This window comes from Oncorhynchus masou, chromosome 27 (assembly GCF_036934945.1).
Source record: "Oncorhynchus masou masou isolate Uvic2021 chromosome 27, UVic_Omas_1.1, whole genome shotgun sequence".
In the NCBI taxonomy this organism is placed as follows: domain Eukaryota; kingdom Metazoa; phylum Chordata; class Actinopteri; order Salmoniformes; family Salmonidae; genus Oncorhynchus; species Oncorhynchus masou.
In genome coordinates, this window is record NC_088238.1 from 11,863,875 (window position 1) to 11,887,811 (window position 23,937).

General features: G+C 44.7%; 2 non-coding genes and 1 pseudogene across 2 annotated transcripts; all 3 read left to right on the forward strand.

The window, feature by feature from the left end:
- The first annotated feature begins 5,654 nt into the window (after positions 1–5,654).
- Positions 5,655–23,832, forward strand: LOC135516580 (nucleosome assembly protein 1-like 1-B; annotated as a pseudogene).
- LOC135516607 (small nucleolar RNA SNORA57) lies at positions 15,370–15,506 on the forward strand. Its single transcript, XR_010451954.1, has one exon. It is a non-coding gene; the product is annotated as a small nucleolar RNA SNORA57 (small nucleolar RNA).
- Positions 22,754–22,882, forward strand: LOC135516621 (small nucleolar RNA SNORA14). Its single transcript, XR_010451967.1, has one exon. It is a non-coding gene; the product is annotated as a small nucleolar RNA SNORA14 (small nucleolar RNA).
- Positions 23,833–23,937: the final 105 nt, after the last annotated feature.

A 23,937-nucleotide genomic window follows, 5' to 3' on the forward strand; every position in this document is an offset into this window, starting at 1 on the left:
TGACGGTGCGGTGGTGTGAGAGGTAGAGCCTGAATATTGACGGTGCGGTGGTGTGAGAGGTAGAGCCTGGGTATTGACGGTGCGGTGGTGTGAGAGGTAGAGCCTGGGTATTGACGGTGCGGTGGTGTGAGAGGTAGAGCCTGGGTATTGACGGTGCGGTGGTGTGTGAGGTAGAGCCTGGGTATTGACGGTGCGGTGGTGTGAGAGGTAGAGCCTGGGTATTGACGGTGCGGTGGTGTGAGAGGTAGAGCCTGGGTATTGACGGTGCGGTGGTGTGAGAGGTAGAGCCTGGGTATTGACGGTGCGGTGGTGTGAGAGGTAGAGCCTGGGTATTGACGGTGCGGTGGTGTGAGAGGTAGAGCCTGGGTATTGACGGTGCGGTGGTGTGAGAGGTAGAGCCTGGGTATTGACGGTGCGGTGGTGTGAGAGGTAGAGCCTGGGTATTGACGGTGCGGTGGTGTGAGAGGTAGAGCCTGGGTATTGACGGTGCGGTGGTGTGAGAGGTAGAGCCTGGGTATTGACGGTGCGGTGGTGTGAGAGGTAGAGCCTGGGTATTGACGGTGCGGTGGTGTGAGAGGTAGAGCCTGGGTATTGACGGTGCGGTGGTGTGAGAGGTAGAGCCTGGGTATTGACGGTGCGGTGGTGTGAGAGGTAGAGCCTGGGTATTGACGGTGCGGTGGTGTGAGAGGTAGAGCCTGGGTATTGACGGTGCGGTGGTGTGAGAGGTAGAGCCTGGGTATTGACGGTGCGGTGGTGTGAGAGGTAGAGCCTGGGTATTGACGGTGCGGTGGTGTGAGAGGTAGAGCCTGGGTATTGACGGTGCGGTGGTGTGAGAGGTAGAGCCTGGGTATTGACGGTGCGGTGGTGTGAGAGGTAGAGCCTGGGTATTGACGGTGCGGTGGTGTGAGAGGTAGAGCCTGGGTATTGACGGTGCGGTGGTGTGAGAGGTAGAGCCTGGGTATAGCAATTTGCCATCTGATGAGCACTCATGTATTTTTATGCCTCTCTGCCCGACTGGCCCTGGTTCTCCAGTCAGAAGGCATTTCTCCTAATGGTGCTTCAACATGCTCTTCATAATGGTTAATTAGTTGTGAGTCACAATCACTGCAGCTCCCAGTTGATCTGCTCCCTTTATCCCTCCTGATCAGGAGAAAGAGGAAGCCTATGGGAGGAGAGAAAAGGTTGGAGAACAGCTTTATAGTTGATGAGATGGATGGGTAGGTTTTTGCATCTGTTCTTTAAAATACAAAATGTAACCTAGTTTCTTTTGTAGCTGTGCAGACAGTTCATGTGAAAAGGTCTGATACTACTCTGAGCACACGGTGATAATATGGCAGTGGATGGCTAAGTGCATCGCTACTGCCTTCCTAAGACCAAGTCATTTAGCCATGGATCCAGAAATGCCTAGGCTTGTTTTGGGCCAGTGGTATTAACAGTGCTTCTTGAGTATGTTGTGTTACAGTGCAAAGGGTTGTCAGGTTGGAATTTCCTCTCTGTCACAACTACAGGGGGGATGTTAGAAGGTCGGAGTGTTGGAAGATTGGAATGGAAGGTTGGAATGGATCTGACAGGAAGGTTGGGATGTTGGAAGGTTAGAATGTTGGGATGTTAGAAGGTTACAAATTAAACCACACCGGGATTCGAACTAGCAATATTGTGTATGGGAATCCCACTGTAAGCTCCACCCACTGACGCTTGAACTTTCATCCACTCAGCTAAAATGTGGAAGACAAAATACTTGGAATAAAACCTCAATTTTATCATAGTTCCGTAAGTACGACTGAAAATCACGTCATCACTGAAGCAGTCGTATTTGAGTGTCTTGGCGTTAACCTTTTGCGATACATAATTGGCTTCAAAACTTACCTCGCTTATCTCTTCCCTTTTTTAAGTCCCTTTGTTAATAATGCATAGTCGCAGTGAAACGGAAATGTTCGACTTGAATGCATTTGCACTAACTACACTGTGTGTATTTCCCTCTCCCTCTCATCCAGGTCAGTGTCACTGTGTTGGGAACAAAGCTGGCCTATGAATACACTTCTAACTTGATAGGTAGTGTGAGTTACCTGTACCAGGTATCAGTAGTGTGAGCAGTTGCCAGAAATACTATGCTTCGAAAGAACCGAGACATTTGGAATAGCATTTATAAGACCTCCTTCATTTATATGGGTATTGATGCATTACCAAACTTGTTTTTTCTTTCACCCAACATATACCACATTTGTTCTCCAATTACACAAAACCAATTAGTTCTTTATACACATTACTTCCTTTTTGTCAAACTGTTTTTTTCATGTTGCTTAAAAACCCAATTAATATTACAGGACTAGCCTACTCTGAAATTACAAAATTCACATTTTTTAAGCAAAATGGACACCCACCCATGGCCAGCCCACTGTGCACATACATCAGTTCAACGTCTTGTTTTCATTTGGTTGAGTTGTGAACTAACGTTAATTCAATAACAACGAAAATTGCAATGTCTTTGGATTAAGGTTAAAAAAAAAATGGGTGAAAAAAGTTCTATCAGTTTTCCATGTTGATTCAACGTTGTCACATTGGAATTTTGTTGTTGAAATAATGTGGAAACAACATTGATTCCACCTGTTTTTGCCCAGAGGGAGTGAATGCCATGCATTGACTACAACACAATGGATTGGATACTCGTTATGTCTAAGTCGAAACTAGGAAACTCTGAAATTTCCGACTTGCTAACTAACTGGTTGATCGCGGCACGTGTATAACTATAACCCGTTATCAAGTCAGAGTTTCCTAGTTCCGATTAGCACTTGAATGCGGCAATATTTAATATCCCTTTCTATGTAGGTTGTGTTTTGAAACTATTGTCATCTGTTCGAACGCTGTACCTGATTTACAATAGAAAAGCCCAAACTTTGTCATTGTGAAAAATTATATGTTCTTAAGTGCCTTACCTGTATAAATGAAAAAATAAATAAACAACATCAAGATGAGCAACAAGGGGACTTGAACAGCGTGTTTATTACCCTATTTACTTATGAGAGGATGTCTATGAAGACTATCTGCTGAGACAATGTGGTAAACAGGATACCAGAAGTGTCACACTATTTCTGTTTTTTTAACGTGTCAAAACATTTTGAAACGTTTTCCGTTGCATGGACTAATGAACACTACCCATGAGTTTTAAAAATAAAATGTTCTCAACTTAATGGACTGAAACAGGGAGGGACCACCTGGACTTGCTCAATAGGAAACTCTGATTTCCGTTTTCCGTGTCAAAACATTTTGAAACGTTTTCTGTTGTATGCCGTAACGAACACTACCCAGGAATTGTAAAGATCAAATTTACTTAACTCAATAACATGATATACAATACACTTGAATAAAGCTCTACTTTGTCACTTTGAAATAATAAATAGACTTATTAAACACTGAAGGGGTCCTGGTATTTATTTACTTGTATTTAACCTTTATTTAACTAGGCAAGTCTCTAACACTTCTGATTCTTTACATTTTTATTTTTTATTTCACCTTTATTTAACCAGGTAGGCTAGTAATTTGCAACTGCGACCTGGCCAAGATAAAGCATAGCAGTGTGAACAGACAACACAGAGTTACACATGGAGTAAACAATTAATAAGTCAATAACACAGTAGAAAAAAAGGGAGTCTATATACATTGTGTGCAAAGGCATGAGGAGGTAGGCGAATAATTACAATTTTGCAGATTAACACTGGAGTGATAAATGATCAGATGGTCATGTACCGGTAGAGATATTGGTGTGCAAAAGAGCAGAAAAGTAAATAAATAAAAACAGTATGGGGATGAGGTAGGTGAAAATGGGTGGGCTATTTACCAATAGACTATGTACAGCTGCAGCGATCGGTTAGCTGCTCAGATAGCAGATGTTTGAAGTTGGTGAGGGAGATAAAAGTCTCCAACTTCAGGGATTTTTGCATTTCTCTCCAGTCACAGGCAGCAGAGTACTGGAACGAAATTGATTAATGGGCACCAGTAATGATTTGTATCATACAAATAAATGATTTGGTCGGTGCTTATTTTTGTCCTGTTTCAGGAAATGTGTTTTATTTTTCAAATTCAAACGCCCCCTGAGACACCCTCAGGTAATGGTGTCACAGCCAGCCATTAGGGTTAAATGTCTTGCACAAGGGCACCGATTGATTTTTCCCCCCCCTTGTTAGCTCCACTAGCGACCTTTCAGTCACTGTCCCAACGCTCTAACCGCTAGGCTACCTGCCGTGGGTTTGGCATCAATGGCATTCACTGATAGTGAATATCCACATCAGGAGCCCCTTGTCTTGGGGCCATGGCAGTTTTTATCATGATCATTAGTCATGATGCTACCAACTGTGCACAACATAAAACAAATGTCAGAGTAAAGTGTATGCTCCAAGGGATCACTCTATTAATACTACAGAGCTATGATCCTCTTCTTAAACATAAGGAAGCAGGATCACTTGACAACAACTACAGTCAGGTACAACCATAGAGATGATATAATTCATGAATATATATAGGATCTCTATGGGTGCAATAGTCAGAAATATTCATATACAATATCTGTTGTTGGAGCTAAAACACTCAAAACAATTATTGAGTAATAACTAATGAATGCACAACCATCTGTTATGCTGTATTGTGCAACAGGCGTTGTAAAGTGTCAGTATGAATGGGAAGTGTTTTTGACAGGAACCCACATGTGGGAAAGACTTCCGCCAATTGGAAGATTTGGATCACACTTATGACTTTTATCTAAAACTGCTCTCAGTTTAGAATCTTTGTGGGGCCTAGTGAATTATAGTCAGTCTATAGGCCTCTTGTTGATGTATGATTCACACTGTAATCCTCACATGTTGCCTAAAACTGAGTCTGGAGTCAAACGAGCAAACAATGCGATATCAGTTTTCTAAATGAGTTAACAACTCTTATGGTGTTGCTAGGGTTAGGATGATCAAATCATCACCACAGGCTATCCTTCCTCACAGGCTGTGGGCAGTCAGTATTCACACTATCGTGAAGTGTCCACCTTGCGTACAGAGCAGCTTCTCCGATGTGTAAGAGAACAGAGCAGCTTCTCCGATGTGTAAGAGAACGACAAATCACACTGCTGCCACCAGTATAGCAGGCAGCGTGGAAGCTGCATTGGGGACTCAAACCGTGGAGCATGTGCTGCAGAAATAAGCTTCTAATTGACAGTATCACAAAAGCCTGGGCCTCTGGGCAGGAGAACGCTCACATCGGTTAAACAGGTAGCCTTTGGGCCTGGCTTAACCGGTGATCAAAATGAAGCCTTTTGAGGATCAATTCTATGACCAAAGGCTCTTTCTGATTCATATCAACTCATGGTACCAGCATTCAAGACAAGTCTAGGTGAATACATGTCATGGTTTGCTTTAATCCCCCAAGACAATCACAGTTCGATTTGGACCATACTGTCTGGGACCCAGGGAATTTGCACGTTGCTATGGTCTGGTTGGCATGGTGACATAAGATATGATGCAAATATGCATCTTGCAGAAGAAATTGTTTTAGAGTGGAATGACTAGACATATCTGATGACGATGGTGACAGAACACTTCATCAAATATTATTGACCGGCCCCTCCCATAGACTTAACGTTACCCTGGTTTACGTGATGACGCAAGATGTATATGAGCGCAAGCGGCGGGATCGTTCTCTCTTTTTACCGCCATAAGAGCGGAGTCTTTTGCTTTGGGACCGCTTCACTGCGTAGATCCACCTAGTCAAGCCGCCAGCTAAAGGTAAGAGAATGACTTGAAATCACCTTAGCTTGGTCTTTAGCAATACAACAAAGTGGCGCATATATATATATTGTACTCTTAGATGGGTAAGAATGTGGGGTTGTTCTTATCGTCTTGAACTAAATATTTGTGTGGATGTAGTCGGGAAGAATAGGACGTTAGCTTGTCAGCTAACTAAGTCGGATGGCTAGTAGCAGCCATTGAGAGACGAGAGGCTCCACCATGATGCGCTAGCTCGCTAACGTTACATGCACGATGACGAAAATGGCTAATTTTCCGCCCTTTCGAGATGTTGTATTGGAAATACAAACGCCATAACGTTAGTGACAAATCATCAGAATTTGCATCATTCAGTTATTGGTTTTATCGGATGTCGTGTCTTTTTTAATTTAGACTTGACCTTATTTATTGACTAGCCTTATGGAGGGTAGTTAAGTGATGGGACGGAGATGTGGTGGGTACAAGTTTTTGTGTCTGATCACTGTTCGAGCTATATCGCTAACTAGCAGGCTACACACTAAAATGGGACGTATGTCTCCGTCTTTTCACCTGACTTTTGACATGTTTGTAGTTGGCTGGCTAATTTCGATAGCCACATAGCTAGCTAACGGTTCTCTTATTTTGGTCTGTAATATTATGAGGGTTCCAATATTTGCCCAGCAGGTCACGTTGCCAATCAAATATGGACTGTCACTTGAGTACTTGCCCAATAAAAGTGCGTATGCCAAACTAACATTAGCTAGGTAGCTGTAACTAGCTAACGTTAATTGACTTGCTGGCGAAGTAGTTAGCTAGCTGGAAACATGCACAACCAGTTAGCTAACGTTACCGCAAATGTATCCATTATAGTGCATGTGGTATTTATCTAGCTAGATTCCACGGAATTGTTTAATTTGTACGTTTCAGTGGTATGTTAGTTAAATGCATATGCTGCTTTACAGCTAGCTAGCTGGCCGGCTTTCTTTGTGGGTGAGAGCCATTTGCTCATAGCTTGCCTTGAGCATGCAACACGTGGTCGCTGGGTTTGAAAGGCTCGTTGAAGGGATGTATGTGTAACTACCATTGGGGGATATCAGTCACTGAAGATCTGCTATTTTCACTTTTAGTGAAATGCATTGAATTACACTCATACAATAACAATGTTTCAACACATCTAAAGCTGCCTTTGTTTCTCCCCAATGCTTATCAATGCAACATAACTAGAAATGATTCGTTAGACATTCTAGCCACAGTTTAAGATACAATCTAGCTATAGGCAAAAGCTATTTTTGACTTCAACATCCTACCTGGCTGTGATTTGTATGGTTAACTTTTGTTAAGAAATGAGGATGAACCAACTATTGTCGCAACTTGTAGAATGGATATTGGTCCTGATGACTCCTGCTAAAGCGACATTACATTTTTTGTTTGCGAGAAAAAGGCCCTAATGGTATAAGTCAGAATTATTATTTATTTTTTAATTGAACCGTTTATTATCGTGCTGTGGATGATGGCTGTTCCGGTATTGCTGTTTGAACGTCTCAGATGTTTTGTCTTTTGTCATTTTGTGTTTGGAGGCAGTCATCTGCTACTCATTAACACATGGCATTTATATGACCCCATCAATTTGAGTACTAATGACCCCTTTGTGAAACTGGCATGTAGAGTTTAGGTAATCAATTGATTGAAAGGTATTCCTGGAACTGTTGGGAAACAAAACTCGCTGACAGTGTTGGAAGCTACTCTTAAAATAGTTGCCCATGCTATCAATTACTTAGCATTTTGAAGTAAACTTCAGATGTTAAGTTACTAGTTGAACAAAAATATATATATATAAACACCTGTACAGTTTAGGTCCCATGTTTAATGAGCTGAAATAAAAATATCCCAGAAATTGTCCATACACACAAAGCTTATTTCACTCAAATACACTGATTTGTTTACATCCCTGTTAGTAAGCATTTCTCCTTTGCCTATATTTTTTATCTATTTAGCTATGCTAGACAGTTAATAACACATTCTTATTTACAATGACTGCCTAGGAACAGTGGGTTAACTGTCTTGTTCAGGGGCAGAACCACCAGTTGTCTTTACCTTGTCAGCTCAGGGATTTGCTCTTGCAACCTTTCGGTTACTGGCCCAACGCTTTGGCCACCTGCTGCCCCAGGTAGCCTAGATAATCCATCCACCTGACAGGTGTCTTGTCAAGAAGCTGATTAAATGCTGGGGACAATAAAATGCCACTAAAATGTGCAGTTTTGTCACACAACACAATGCTATAGATTTCTGAAGTTGAGGGGGTGTGCAATTGGCATGCTGCAGGAATGTCCACCAGAGCTGTTGCCAGAATTGAATGTTAATTTCTCTACCTTAAGCCACCTCATGGTCATTTTTAAAGAATTTGGAAGTATGTCCACCCAGCCTCAAAATAGCAGACCATGTGTAACCAGGCCAGTCCAGGACCTCCACATCTGGCTTCTTCACCTTCAGGATTGGATGAGACCTGGACAGCTGATGAAACGGAGTAATTCTGTCTGTAACAAATCCTTTTTGTGGGGGACAAACTCAATCTGATTGTCTGGGCTTGGCTCACCAGTGGGTGGGCATAAGCCCACACATGGCTGCACCCCTGCCCAATCATGTGAAATCCATAGATTAGGGCCTAATAATGTATTTCAATTGACTGATTTCCTTATGAACTGTAACAATCGTTAATTGTTTCGTTTTTGTACAGTATACATGTAGTTCACTATTCCCCAACAGTATCTTGAGTTATGATTCTAGTCCCCTCTGACAGTGGTTCGTTCTTTACACGTCGATGTATCAACATGCCTAAAGCATTAAAGGGATGCCTCGTTGACTCTTTGATGCAGTTTGGATCATCCTAAATCTATTTCATCAAAGGAAATCCACTTTATCAATGTCAGACTGAAATGCAGTCATTGTGTCTGTATTTGAGTGGTGCTGTTGCTTTTCTCAAGCTTTTTGTGGCTATTAAGAGCTCTCGCATTGGCTATTGGTGGGGACTGTTTGATCTGTTCGCTGGCCAGACGTCGTCATGTGAATCTCATGGTGTTTTACAGGTCGACCCAAACGGTGTTGGTTCACATTTTCAAAAATATAATTATGGTAGTGCAGTGTGCCGTTTTGGAATTTCAATTACCAAAGTTTTGGCCTGGAATTATCCTTTTTTTTTTTTTGGTCCCTCTGCCCGGTAATCTCCCTTTCAGCTGCTTAACATTTGATTTTTGGACAGCTTTTCAGTTGGCCTATTTAAACTGCGCAGGTGAGTGGTGGGCAGCCTGTGCGCTTCTTAACCAATGGGCACAGGCCATTAGGAAGGTGAGGGAGAGAAGAGGAGCTGCTGAAAGATGGAGACAGTTGTGCATTTCAGACATTGCAGGCCAGGTCTACGTCAGCACTGTTAAACTGTTGCTAAGTTTCCCTGACACTTATTAATTTTGTAGCATTTTTCTCCAACCAAGCTAGTAAGCCTTCTATACTGATTTATCGCACAACAGCAAATTTGGCACGATAACATGTGATTTCCCCATACTTCACTCTAAGTACAGAGAAGGTTATCTGGTAAACATTGGAGGGGACATTTTTCTCTCAAGTATCTTTCAATTGAGAGACTTTGCCTTCACATTGGCTTTGATTGAGCTGCATGCAAATCTCTGCTGGAGACAGAGCTTGCCCAATAGAATATTGTTTGAATTTGTTTTCACTCATTCCATGGATCCAGAAATTGTCTACCTGGCAGCTATTAAGATGTGGTATAATTTTGTAATTCATCGAGTTCGCCACATTTTGGGGATACCAGCCACTTCCTATTTAACTCACCACTTTTTTTCAAGTTGAATACCACCGTCAACCTAATACCACAGTGGTAAGGAGAACCCTCCAGCAAATCATCACCTAATGCCCCTGGGGGGGGGGTCTGGAGCCTAATTCAATGCCTGATGTGACTAATGGCTTTTAATTGTCAACCTTCATGTGATGGCCTCTATAACAGCCTGTATGGTCAAAGTGCAAGTCTCTGAGTGTCCAGCTGTGTACCTCTTCAATTGTGTTAAGGGTCACTGGTCCTGTTGGACTACTAGCTGTGGCCTCTGCTCTCTCCTCCATGCCAGGAGGTTTATAGGGGGGGGGGGGTACACACACGTCAAAACAGGGCCTTGCTTTGGTGCTGTTATCAGATGGCAGCCCCAGTGTCGCCGGCATCCAAAGCCCCAACCCATGGCACACTGCGGAGCACAGATTATCTCTGCCCAAACCAAATGAGATGGGCAAGAGGTTAAGATATGTAGGGCGATTTAACTAAGGCTTATGTTACTTAATGCCTCAGCACAGCTAACGGGGCTGTCAGTGAGCTGGGCGCTTGGGAGTTCTTTCATGCACATTTCACTAACCAACATGACAGGGAGCCAAAAGCAGCCCTTTTTGTTTTCATCTGGGAGTGGGAGGAGAAACTGGGGTAGGATTACGGTTGGTGGCCATTTTGCTCTAAGCAAGCAGAGTGCTTGGAATCAGATGTTCAGCCCTCCTGTGGGTGCTCTAGTTTACAAGCTCCTAATGTCAGTTTGCTACACACTGGGACAGATGTCCTCAACTGTATTGAATTTAAGGGTATGATATTTGCCTGTTGTAAACCTTCCATCAAACAAGACGATGTAATGCTAGTCTTGTTAATAAGTCATTAGGGCCTATTTCAATAAATAATCTATTCCAAGAAGCCCTTTGTTTATTGAACATATTTATTTCCTGCTGTGAATTAACAATTGTGTCAAAAGTAGCATGTATCATACATTGTCTAACTCTCTTCCCTTCCCTCCAGCAGCATCACTCGAGACTTGGCTAAGATGGCAGACATGGACAAGTAAGTGCATCCTCTCCGTTTGATTGGCTGTGCAGCCTGAGTTCTGTGCAGCAAGGAAAGACACTTATTGCACAAGTGTCCTATACTAAAACAATCCCACCTCTGCATCGTTACCTAGGGCCTTATCAATTCAGATTGATTTCTTTACATATCTTGGTGTTAGCCTTTAAGTCCAATGTTCGTCTAGCCGAAAGGCTGATTAGCTGTGTTTGTTTGTGTCACACACACAATGGTAGTTCGCAAAACAAGTACCCACTGGATTGGTGGCAATAATAATATAGTTCTGCCAGGTCAGCATATGCTACTTTGTGATTAGCATGTAATTTAGAATATTCTTGGGGAAGCCTTTCCCTGTATACTAGAGTACTTTTAATTATCATCATTGCTAACAGCTACAAAGTGGTAGATGCGTGAACCGCACATACTGAGAAGGGAAATTCTCATTGCCTTTAAGAAAGTTCAGATGCGTTCTGTTCATGTCTTATGATAAACTTCTGCAAATTAATGTTCAATTAATTTAGTTGATTCCCAACCCATTTAAATAAATGTTTGGATTTTGGTGATTTCCCATTATGTCTGCAGCCAAGCAGTCTGATTTGTTCACCCAAGACATCCATGTACCAAAAACTATTTGGATAATGGCACATGAGTGTTGGGTGAAATCATGACATGAGTCCAATGCACATACAGTTTAGGAATGTCATTATCAATTTGGCTTCTAGTAGCCGTCAAATATTAGACACTGGTGGGTGTATATATCAAGCGTCTGAGTAGTGTTTACATTTTAGAGCACAGTTAATATTAATAACATGGGGGGTCCTGATCCTAGATCAGCACTCTTACTCTGAGATCCTTGGTCCATACGTCCGCAGAGCTGAGTCAGTCCTCTTCCCCTGGTATCTGATGCAGAGGAGGATGGCCAGCTGTCGATCTGACTGCGGAGACGTTTCCTCGCTGGGCTGTGGCTCGATGTGGCTGTTTACTCAGCCTGGGCTGCTTGGGATGCCATGGCTGGGCTTGGGTTACGCCGGCTCCCTCCAGCCACTCAAAACACCTCCCTGAGTTTGAGTAATGGGCCTTGACTTTGGTCCAGCCACAGGGAACAGGCAGACAGTCAACTGTTTATCCCTTCATCTGCCTTATTATATACAGTCCTGACTGACTGCAGGAGTCTCTGGGTGAAGTTTCCCCTATATACAGGTCTAGCATCAACTTCCCCTCACCCAATCTTAACCTTAGCTTCTTTCGGATTGTCCCACCACGACAACATCCGGTGAAATTGCAGAGCGCCAAATTCATATTAAATTACTATAAATATTTAACTTTCATAAAATCACAAGTGCAATACGTCAAAATAAAGCTTAACTTGTTGTTAATCCAGCCACCATGTCGGATTTTTACAAAAAGGCTTTACGGCGAAAGTAAACCATTCGATTATCCGAGGACAGCTCCCCGCATACCAACACATGAAAAACATTTCAGGCAGGTGCGACAAGTCAGAAATAACGATATATTTCATGCCTTACCTTTGAAGATCTTCTGTTGGCACTCCAAAATGCCCCAGAAACATCACAAATGGTCCTTTTGTTTGATAATGTCCTTCTTTGTATCCCCAAAATGTGCATTTGATTCAGAAATACACCGGTTCCAGCTCGCCCAACATGACTACACATGATCTAATAAATTACCTGTAATCTTGGTCCAAACATTTCAAACAACTTTCCTAATCCAACCTTTGATATCCAAAAACTTAAATAATTGATCACATTTAAGACAGAATATAGTGTGTTCAATAGCGGATAAAAACAATGTGGGGTGAGCTCCAGTTCACGGTCGTCACACGAGTCCACTTGGCTTGACACTCACAATGAACAGCCCTACTTCATTTCTCAGAAGAAAAACATCAACCAATTTCTATAGACTGTTGACATCTAGTGGAAGCCATAGAAACTGCAACCAGTTCCTCATAAATATAGTTTCCTATAGAAAACCAATTGAAAACAGTGACCCAAATTTTTCCCTGGTGGTTTGTCCTTTGGGTTTCGCCTGCCAAATAAGTTCTGTTATCGACACAGACATAAATTAAGAGTTTTCTAAAACTTACAATTGGTAGATTAAGATAATTTTATGTCCTAGCTTCTGGGCCTGAGAACATGCAGTTTACTTTGGGCATGCTTTTCACCCGGACGTGAAAATACTGCCCCCTATCACAATGAAGTTAACCACTAGTGGGGGGAGAAATGCAAAACTGACCCAAGATCAGTGTCTAGGGGTAGCATCACCCTATTTTACCCCATGACTAACTGCAGGGCGGATGCTAGCATTGTAGCCTGACGCCACATGTTTGACATTATGTTGATCAGGGGCTTATTCGGATAGAAATGTAATTCTTTTTGCACTGGTTCGGAACCTGGTTCATGGATCAGTATGAACGGTGTTTAAATCCAGTGTTAGATTAAACTTCAGTGAGGCGGGGGAGCAGTATACCCTTTGTGCTGTGTCCCTGTTCACTCTCTGGGAACATTGCCTCCTCGTCTGTCAGAGGTACTGTGTGGAGGCCTCTATGTATTGTCTGACACACCCTCCTTTTGTATCGAAGTAATTATTAGAGTTGAGTTTCCCTATTCTACACAATCGATATAATCACATACCATCTAAACAGTACATTGCTTTTTAAAAGTCCATTCCTGAATAAGCTCCAGGTGTCTGTTTTGACATTCTTTCTGTGTGCAGTAAGGACCAGGCTGAGCTGGACCCGGCAGATTTGGAGGACGTGGAGGATGTGGAAGAGGAGGAGACTGGAGAGGACGTCAACAGCAAAGGTAAGGCTCAGCACTACCCGCCGAGGAAGCGACTGGGATTGTTAAACGTTAATGTCTGTGCCCACCGTGGATTTGACTTCAAAATCTGAATCAGTTTGACATGAGTGTCATGAACCTCTGCTTGCTGGTCAGTCGTTAATGTTAGGTTGACAGTTGAATTAAAATCCTCTGTGCCCACATTGTCTAGGTTTGAAATCTGAATGTTTTTACCTGTCCACAAATTATTAAGAATCATGCTTTGTTTATAGAGGTTTAACTGGCAGTCCTTTGTAGACTGAATTAGATGTCTCTCTGCCCCAGGTATTTATAGCCCAGCAATGCTTATCGTCTCCCACCACAGTGATATGTCACAATGATCTCACACACACTTGACAGAGGCTTTCATGCGGCCAGAGCCTAACAAATATCCTAACTATCGGCCGATTTTTGTAATGACTTTCGTCATCAGTAGAAACGTCCCTTGTCTAGAACAGATTCAGAACATTTTGCCTTCCCACTCATCCCTGTCCCCGCTCCGCCGCAGCACTTTGAGTTGTCACTCAGCTGAGGAGTTGGCCATTTCGTCCTTAACGGCACCCTATTCCCTCTATAGTGCACTACATTTGACTATAGACCCTGCTCAACAGTAAAGCACTTTAGGGAAATGGGGGGGGGGGGGGTATTTTTGGGACAGTCACCGCAGGGCCCTCAAATCCAAGGCGTAAGGAGTTGAAGCGTGGTGTAGGTAAATCAAGGCAGGGGGAGTATACCTGCTGACTGTAAATTATGCAGCGGCCCTCTGCCTTGTCCCATGGGCAAAGCGTTTGTTCTCCGCTTTGGAAATGTCTCTAACAGCCTTTAGGAATAAGTTTACTCCTGTTCGGTGGAAGGGAATACTTTGATTATAATGCTCCCTCTATGGGTTCGCGTCGAACCCTAGTCTTCAAGCAGAGGCTCGGACCAACTGACTGTTGATCACTAAGCACATTTTTATCAGTGTCTTTCTCAGAAATGTCATTATTTTGGAACTGGTTCGGGGTTGGTAGAAACAGTATACCCTTTGAGGTCTCCCTGGTTGCTCTCTAGGATCATTGCATCCTAGTTTGTCAGATGTTCTGTGGAGGAAACAGAGCTCTGTGTCAATAGTGTGAAGTGACTTCCTTTCCTTGTGTCCTTTAATTCATCTGCACCAATCTGAAGAGGCTTGACGGGTGGCAGCGTTTTGGCAGTAGCATTCTTCCACCTGTTCAATACTGTCAGATCAACCTGTTGACCAACAACCCAGCCCTCTATTTGATTTAGATTTATTTATTGTAATTTTGTCTGTCCTGAGTTGACCTGAAAATACTTTGAGTTGCCCCCCCTAGAATTTCTTATGCAGAACTCCCTTTCTTCTTCCGTCAATGTATCTGTTCGTATGTGTCTGATGCTGTGAATGGTTGTCTGTGTCTGATGGTAGTGCCTGGCTTTGTCCGTCTCCCCTCAGCTCGTCAGCTCACCGTGCAGATGATGCAGAACCCACAGATTCTGGCCGCGTTGCAGGAGAGGCTGGACGGCCTGGTGGGCTCGCCGTCAGGATACATGGAGAGGTGAGAACCCCAAACCAGGAGACACAGGCTTCAGCCATACAGATTCTGGATGGAGACAGTCCTTTTTCAATGGGTGTTCTCAGTTGGATGGACAACAGATTGTCCATCAGAAAACCCCACTCTGTTTTGGGTCCAGTATGTACTCGTCCGAAAAAGTTGATTTGAGGTGACAGACAGTGGCTGAATGCATCTACGATTTCTTCGGTGTTCCTGTGACTGGCCATAGCCTGACTCTGTCCCACTCTGCAGCTCTGGGGGACTAGCCTAGTTATGCAGCCCTGCTTTAGATGTTCAGGCTCCAACTGAAGTTCTTCTCACTGAGGTAGTGGTCTTGTTATTTATATATTATACTTTCAGAACTTCCATTCTTGGCATGCATGCTTTCTCCCTGTACCTGTGTATGTATGTTATGGAGGGATAACAAGGCCAGTGCTATGTCTTCGGTGCCAGAATGTTCCTTGTCCTCTGGTTCTCTCCTCAATTCGCTGGTACATCCCTCTGGCATGTCTGTGGAAAATGAGTACTGGTAGTTTAGGCTGAATCTAACCTACACCCAAAACCTATTTTTGAAGGTGCTGGAGGAAAACTGAACGTTTCTGCACACTTCGTTGCTCTGATTTAAGGTCGACTGACCAACACTTCAGCGACTATTTATAGAATAGGTTGACAAAATGATGCATTAAAGGTTCATCCTCTAGTTCTCTCATCCTTGGGGTAATCACTTATCTGTGCGTGATTGGGTATGTAAGGTAATGCTTTTCATTCAGGGATTTCCTCGAGGAAGGTTGCCTAGTTACAGTATTCAAAGAAGGCCACTGCTACAGTGATGAGAAGCTGCTGCATTCCCCTTTAAAGCAATGTCCCATAACTGTCGTCCTCTTGGTCTGCTCTGTGCTGGGTTGTCCTTTACTGTGCAAATGATTTGGCTATGGTGAGTTGGAGTTGACTCCTTGGCCAATGACTTCACGAAAGAGCTATGGCACACAGACATGATGCCTCGGCACTAGGCTTTCTGGACCCAGTTGTGCACCTCTTGATTTGGTGTTGCAGTGAAATGTGTTTTTAAAAGTGGTCTCCGCATCAGTCTCAAACCAGCATCCTAAAATGTGAACAGATGCCCTATGTAGCATTCTCAGAGTAGCGTTGCTGATCTAGGATCAGTTCTCCCTGTCCATGTATTCTTATTCCTTATCTAAAAGGCCAAACTTATCCTAAATCAGCACTCTTACTCAGACGCTTGATACATACCCCTGATCAGACCCAATGCAGATGGTATTATGGCTCCCTCCTTCCACCATTCCACTCGCTTCATATGATGAAACAAATCTGTAGGTTGTCCAATCAAAAACACACTTTTTGACCAATGGGTAACATGTTAATTGTGGTCCTAACCTTGTCTATCATAACCCGTTCAAGTTATTTTAGTTTTTAGGGTGGCCAGAGTTAAGGTGACTAAATCAATGGAAGCCCAAGGGTAAAATCAGCTGTGTAAGAATTAAGGCTACATGAGTCCCTAACAGGCTCACCCTCCCATTGAACTGCCATCTTCTCAAATCCACAGGACATAAAACAATGGAGGTAAGATCGATGTTGAGACATGACATGTAGTATTTCAGTAGACTCTTATTTGAAGTTCCTCTTTTTAGAAGGGAAAAACATGATCTACATCACTGAAGTGTCAACAGAGCTCTGAGTACAAAACATTAAGAACACATGCACTTTCCATGACAGCCTGACAAGGTGACACTTGTTGAATCCAATGGAGACAGGGTATGTGTGCCATTCAGAGGCTAAATGGGCAAGGCAAAAGATTTAAGTGCGTTTTAACGGGGTATGGTAGTTGCCAGGTGCACCGGTTTGTCAAGAACTGCAACGCTTCTGGGTTTTTCACACCATTTGTGTATCGGTGATGGTCCACTACCTGAAAGACATCCAACCAACTTGGCGTCAATATGGGTCAGCATCCCTGTGGAACGCTTTCCACACCTGACTTTCTGAACATAATGATATGTTATAGAAAGACCCCACACAAGGATTCAGAACATGAAGAATATTTTGTCTTGGTACAATGTATTTTATAACATAAGGGACATCTTATCACCACCAAAGCATGTTTTCACCCACTCAGGAAAGAGTGGGTGGACACCCTAAAATCTGTGTAGAAACATGCCGTTTTTAAACGGCTCTTGGCATAGGATTCTTGGCCCAATGTCGTACTAAAGCATTGCAGCGCAGGATATTCTGCCATCTTGATTAATGGAAGTGGCTGTGGTTTTTCTGGCCTCAACAGATTAATTGTGCCCTCCTCACAATTGGAGTGTGGCTGTGATGAGTGCGCACTTCTGCATTTTTTTGTTTAGTTATTGTGGATCTGGTCCCTTAATGTTTTTTTTCCTGTCAGTGGATGCCAGTACTTCAGATCTCCTAGCGTCCCCTCAGTGGGGTGCTGTGCCAGAGGGGCTTGGCTGTGGTTGTGTAACGCCAGGGCTGAGGTGACCAGGCCATTACGTAAAACGTTGTTAGTTTTTCCAATGTCAGTGGAAGTAGTCCTCTACTTCCTGGTCTTATGGTTGAATTCCTAGCGGAGGGCACTAGGTCCTGCAGTCATTCTTCCCGGCACTGTGTTGCTCTGCATATAAGCATCCGTATGCATAGGTCTGCATGCGTAAGTGTTTGTCATTCGCTGATGTTTATTCCGGTTGTCAGAGCTTGAGGCTCCAGTATCTTGTTATATACACCACCATCTTTGGACAGTCAAGATGTACTCTTTCACCGTGTGGGATTGTGACGTTTTTCTCTCCCCGTGTCCAGCTTACCAAAGGTAGTGAAGAGACGGGTCAACGCCCTAAAGAACCTACAAGTGAAATGCGCCCACATTGAGGCCAAGTTCTACGAAGAGGTCCATGAACTGGAGAGAAAGTACGCCGCTCTCTACCAACCCCTCTTCGACAAGGTAGGAACACCCCTGTTATGTTCCTTGTATCAATATGATCTCCCATTCATTGTACCTTATAACTATGCTGCATTTGACTGGGCACTTTGTGCATGGGTTGTTTTCATTGGTGCACACCTTAGTAAAACGAGCCACTTCTTTTGGCCAAATCAGGTAGGTCCCTCCATGTTTCGTCCCAAAACGTTATTTGCTGTGACCGGACTCCGTGGGCGGGGTTTCCAAAGAACATAATTTCCAATTCACACATGCATATTAATTCACTTGTGAAATAGTACAAATGTAAAAACCCACCAAATTGTTCTTATTAATGAATACACCCCAGTATTCTCAATCTAGTGTTGATCAGTCACTCCTCTGCCCATGTGTAGTTCCTGCTGCTGCCTATCCAATGCTGACAGACTGTAGCTTTTACCCCGTCCCCTCTTTGGAGCGGACTGGGATTTAGCAGAATCCTCTGACTAAAGAGCTGCAGCCGAGGGATGCAGATGGAGCTGAGAAAATGGGGTGGGGTCAAGCTGGGATGCTCACACATGCAGACGGCGTGACCAAACTGCTGTCTTGCGTAAATAATGCGCTGGCTTGGCACCTCAGCCCCTAGTCCATTATCTTGTTTTAAACACATGACTGTTCTAGGCTTTTTGTTAAATGTTTTGCTCTGGCCTCCTGGCTGTTGGCTTTACAGGGACTGACTGTTTTCCTCCCCTCTCTCCCTCCAGCGAAGTGACATAGTTAAAGCAGCCTATGAGCCCACAGAGGAGGAGTGTGAGTGGAAGGCTGATGAGGAGGAAGAGTTGACAGTAAGTAAGCAGGTACAGGTGACTCCATGCCTGCATGTCTTATCTAACCTGGGGACTTCTACTGTGGTGCTAACCTGGGGACCTATACTGTCTGGTGCCTCAGCAGGTCTTATTAATCTAACCTGGGGACCTATACTGTCTGGTGCCTCAGCAGGTCTTATTAATCTAACCTGGGGACCTCTACTGTCTGGTGCCTCAGCAGGTCTTATTAATCTAACCTGGGGACCTCTACTGTCTGGTGCCTCAGCAGGTCTTATTAATCTAACCTGGGGACCTCTACTGTCTGGTGCCTCAGCTGGTCTTATTAATCTAACCTGGGGACCTCTACTGTCTGGTTCCTCAGCGGGTCTTATTAATCTAACCTGGGGACCTCTACTGTCTGGTGCCTCAGCGGGTCTTATCTAACCTGGGGACTTCTACCTGTCTGGTGCCTCAGCGGGTCTTATCTAACCTGGGGACTTCTACCTGTCTGGTGCCTCAGCAGGTCTTATTAATCTAACCTGGGGACTTCTACCTGTCTGGTGCCTCAGCAGGTCTTATTAAGCTAACCTGGGGACCTCTACTGTCTGGTGCCTCAGCGGGTCTTATTAAGCTAACCTGGGGACCTCTACTGTCTGGTGCCTCAGCGGGTCTTATTAAGCTAACCTGGGGACTTCTACTGTGGTGCTAACCTGGGGACCTATACTGTCTGGTGCCTCAGCGGGTCTTATTAAGCTAACCTGGGGACCTCTACTGTCTGGTGCCTCAGCGGGTCTTATTAATCTAACCTGGGGACCTCTACTGTCTGGTGCCTCAGCAGGTCTTATCTAACCTGGGGACTTCTACTGTCTGGTGCCTCAGCAGGTCTTATTAAGCTAACCTGGGGACCTCTACTGTCTGGTGCCTCAGCAGGTCTTATCTAACCTGGGGACCTCTACTGTCTGGTGCCTCAGCGGGTCTTATCTAACCTGGGGACTTCTACCTGTCTGGTGCCTCAGCGGGTCTTATCTAACCTGGGGACTTCTACCTGTCTGGTGCCTCAGCAGGTCTTATTAAGCTAACCTGGGGACCTCTACTGTCTGGTGCCTCAGCGGGTCTTATCTAACCTGGGGACCTCTACTGTCTGGTGCCTCAGCAGGTCTTATCTAACCTGGGGACCTCTACTGTCTGGTGCCTCAGCAGGTCTTATTAAGCTAACCTGGGGACCTCTACTGTCTGGTGCCTCAGCGGGTCTTATTAATCTAACCTGGGGACCTCTACTGTCTGCCTCAGCGGGTGCCTGGGGACTTCTAGCCTCAGCTGGTCTTATTAATCTAACCTACGTCTACTGTCTGGTGCCTCAGCTGGTCTTATTAATCTAACCTGGGGACCTCTACTGTCTGGTACCTCAGCGGGTCTTATCAATCTAACCTGGGGACCTATACTGTCTGGTTCCTCAGCGGGTCTTATCAATCTAACCTGGGGACGTCTACTGTCTGGTGCCAAGGTGGAAGAGGAGAAGCGGGTCTTATTAATCTAACCTGGGGACGTCTACTGTCTGGTGCCTCAGCGGGTCTTATTAATCTAACCTGGGGACCTCTACTGTCTGGTACCTCAGCTGGTCTTATTAATCTAACCTGGGGACCTCTACTGTCTGGTGCCTCAGCAGGTCTTATTAATCTAACCTGGGGACCTCTACTGTCTGGTGCCTCAGCTGGTCTTATTAATCTAACCTGGGGACCTCTACTGTCTGGTGACTCAGCTGGTCTTATTAATCTAACCGGGGACCTCTACTGTCTGGTGCCTCAGCAGGTCTTATTAATCTAACCGGGGGACCTCTACTGTCTGGTGCCTCAGCTGGTCTTATTAATCTAACCGGGGGACCTCTACTGTCTGGTGCCTCAGCAGGTCTTATTAATCTAACCTGGGGACCTCTACTGTCTGGTGCCTCAGCAGGTCTTATTAAGCTAACCTGGGGACCTCTACCTGTCTGGTGCCTCAGCAGGTCTTATTAATCTAACCTGGGGACCTCTACTGTCTGGTGCCTCAGTGGGTCTTATTAATCTAACCTGGGGACCTCTACTGTCTGGTGCCTCAGCGGGTCTTATTAATCTAACCTGGGGACCTCTACTGTCTGGTGCCTCAGCAGGTCTTATCAATCTAACCTGGGGACCTCTACTGTCTGGTTCCTCAGCAGGTCTTATCAATCTAACCTGGGGACGTCTACTGTCTGGTGCCTCAGGTAGGTCTTATTAATCTAACCTGGGGATGCTACTGTCTGGTGCCTCAGCAGGTCTTATTAATCTAACCTGGACCTCAGCTGGTCTTATTAATCTAACCTCTACTGTCTGGTGCCTCAGCAGGTCTTATTAATCTAACCTGGGGACCTCTACTGTCTGGTGCCTCAGCTGGTCTTATTAATCTAACCTGGGGACCTCTACTGTCTGGTGCCTCAGCTGGTCTTATTAATCTAACCTGGGGACCTCTACTGTCTGGTGCCTCAGCAGGTCTTATTAATCTAACCTGGGGACCTCTACTGTCTGGTGCCTCAGCTGGTCTAATCTAACCGGGGGACCTCACTGTCTGGTGCCTCAGCAGGTCTTATTAATCTAACCTGGGGACCTCTACTGTCTGGTGCCTCAGCAGGTCTTATTAATCTAACCTGGGGACCTCTACCTGTCTGGTGCCTCAGCAGGTCTTATTAATCTAACCTGGGGACCTCTACTGTCTGGTGAGTGGGTCTTATTAATCTAACCTTGGGACCTCTACCTGTCTGGTCATGATAACAGGACCAGGAGGGTGTACCCATGATTGACTTATTGGGTTCTGACTGTTTTGGTTCCAGTAATGGTGGATGTGCTAGATGTGCATTATATATAGACTTTTTAGAGGTTTTAACCAGGGACTCATGTATCTTTTCTTTTTATAGGCATCTGTGAAATGGTGCATTAAATCCCTTTGTATCTTCCTCCTGCCTGTTTCTTCCAGGAGGAGATGAAGGAGAAGGCCAAGGTGGAAGAGGAGAAGAAGGATGAGGAGAAGGAGGACCCCAAAGGCGTTCCCGAGTTCTGGCTAACGGTTTTCAAGAACGTCGACCTGTTAGCGACATGCTGCAGGTAGGCGGGCAGAGTGTTGGAGGGAGTGGAGGACTGTCAGCAGGAAAAGAGACTAGAGAGCAGTAGAGGAAAGTAGGTCAGCAGACAGCTGCTGCTCCCTAAAGATGAGGCTTCATCACCACCTACAGGCTTGATGAGGCAATTTCACCCCTAAAAATAGATGGTGTATACATACAGCACATATACATTGTAGTCCTGGACAAGCCCTGAATGAGTTGAAGCAGGTGACTTTGTCCCCTGGGCTACAGCAAGAAGATGCTGTTTTGGGGGGGGGCTGAAGTTGGGAAACACTGATTTTAATTACCACTCTTATCAGAGCGACTTAGTCTATTTGAGGTAGGTGAGACCACATCACAGGTATTGGAAGTTAAACGTTCCTCAATGAAACAGCTGTTGGCTAAGTCGGTGCTCGTAAGAAAAGAGAAGTTGGTGTTGGTGCTAGAAAGAGCAGTACAACGGTAAGGTGTTTCTGTCTAGATACCAGACCGATGTTCAAGCTGCTGTTCATGTTTTACAGGAACATGATGAACCCATCCTCAAGCACTTACAAGATATCAAAGTCAAATTCTCAGACCCTGGCCAGCCCATGGTAGGTCTGTGCACTGCTCTGCTGATGCAATTCTCTACCGTTCTATCAATCTATTGAAAGCCAATGAATCTTGGGTGTTCCCAATATTAAACTCTTTCTTGCTCTTTTTCTCTCTCCAGAGCTTTTCTTTAGAATTCAACTTTGAGCCCAATGAGTTCTTCACAAACACTTTGTTGACAAAAACCTACAAGATGAGGTCTGAGCCTGATGAGAACGACCCCTTCTCCTTGACGGGCCTGAGATCATGGGCTGCACAGGGTAAGACGCTCCGTCAAACTGCTCCTTGTTGTCCCATAGAGATCCTATTCAATTAGGATTCTTAATCCTATGGCGCATCCTTAGTAAACCCCTAGTTGCTCATCGTAGCCTCTGGGACAAGGAAGGATGCTAGATCAAACTAGAGATCCAAAGCTGAGAGTCTTGTCCGTGTCTCTTGGTTATTTCAGCTCTGGGACAGTCATTGCAGGCACTAACGTTGTTTGTTTCATGAGGGGTGTAAGGGTCATGTCAGATGGAGTTTATTAAAAATTCTCTCCTTTAAATTAAAATAAGTTACTCAGGTTTATACACTTTTCTGTTGTCTGCTTGTTTGGTCAGTTACAACAGACTACCTTCTATTTTAACACCAAGACATGGGTGAGGAATGACCCGTTTGTCAAAAGAAGTGGTCCTTTCTAACAATGCAGCATGTTGACGGGGTTCTATTAAAACCTTTGGCTTATCTTAACCTTTAGGGCTCAAAGCAACATCTACACTCTAGTCATTGGTTGGCGTGTTTAGTCCTGCTTCTGGTCACCTGGTAACCCTGGTGTCCACCGCTCTCGCCCCCAGTTGTACGATCGACTTAGCGAAGGGCAAGAACATCACCCTGAAGACTATCAAGAAGAAGCAGAAGCACAAGGGGCGTGGCACAGTCAGGACGGTCACAAGACAGTCCCCAACCCACTCTTTCTTCAACTTCTTCACCCCGCCTGATGTCCCTGAAAGTGGAGATCTGGTAAGTAATGCTTCCTGTAGTTTAGTGCAGTGCTTGAAGTGGAGGTGAGGTCAGATGTTATTTTGGACCTTAGCCAGTATTTCTCTTTATACGATATCATTTTGCTGGAACTCAAGCAGAACATTGTGGCTGTGTTCCAACTCAACCACTGGTGCAGTGTGGTCTTTCGATTAAAGTTGGTGTGGCCGAATGGTGAGTCTCATAGCTCTGACTGGCGTCCTCGTGACTCTTGCCCCTCTATGGACGAGGACTCTGAGGCTGTCCTCGCCGCTGACTTTGAGATCGGCCACTTCATCCATGGTATCGTCCCCAGGGCTGTGCTGTTACGGGGGAGGCCATCGAGGATGCGATGATGATCCTCGCTACCCACCACAGCCTGTGTGTAATGGACCTCAGCCATGGTCCTCTCTGAACCAAGCCCTGGCCTTATGGACCCTAGCCATGGTGTCCCCTAACCCACTACTGTTATGGAGGGAGAGGAGCCATGGTCCTCGGTAAGGCCTTAGATAGCTAGGTC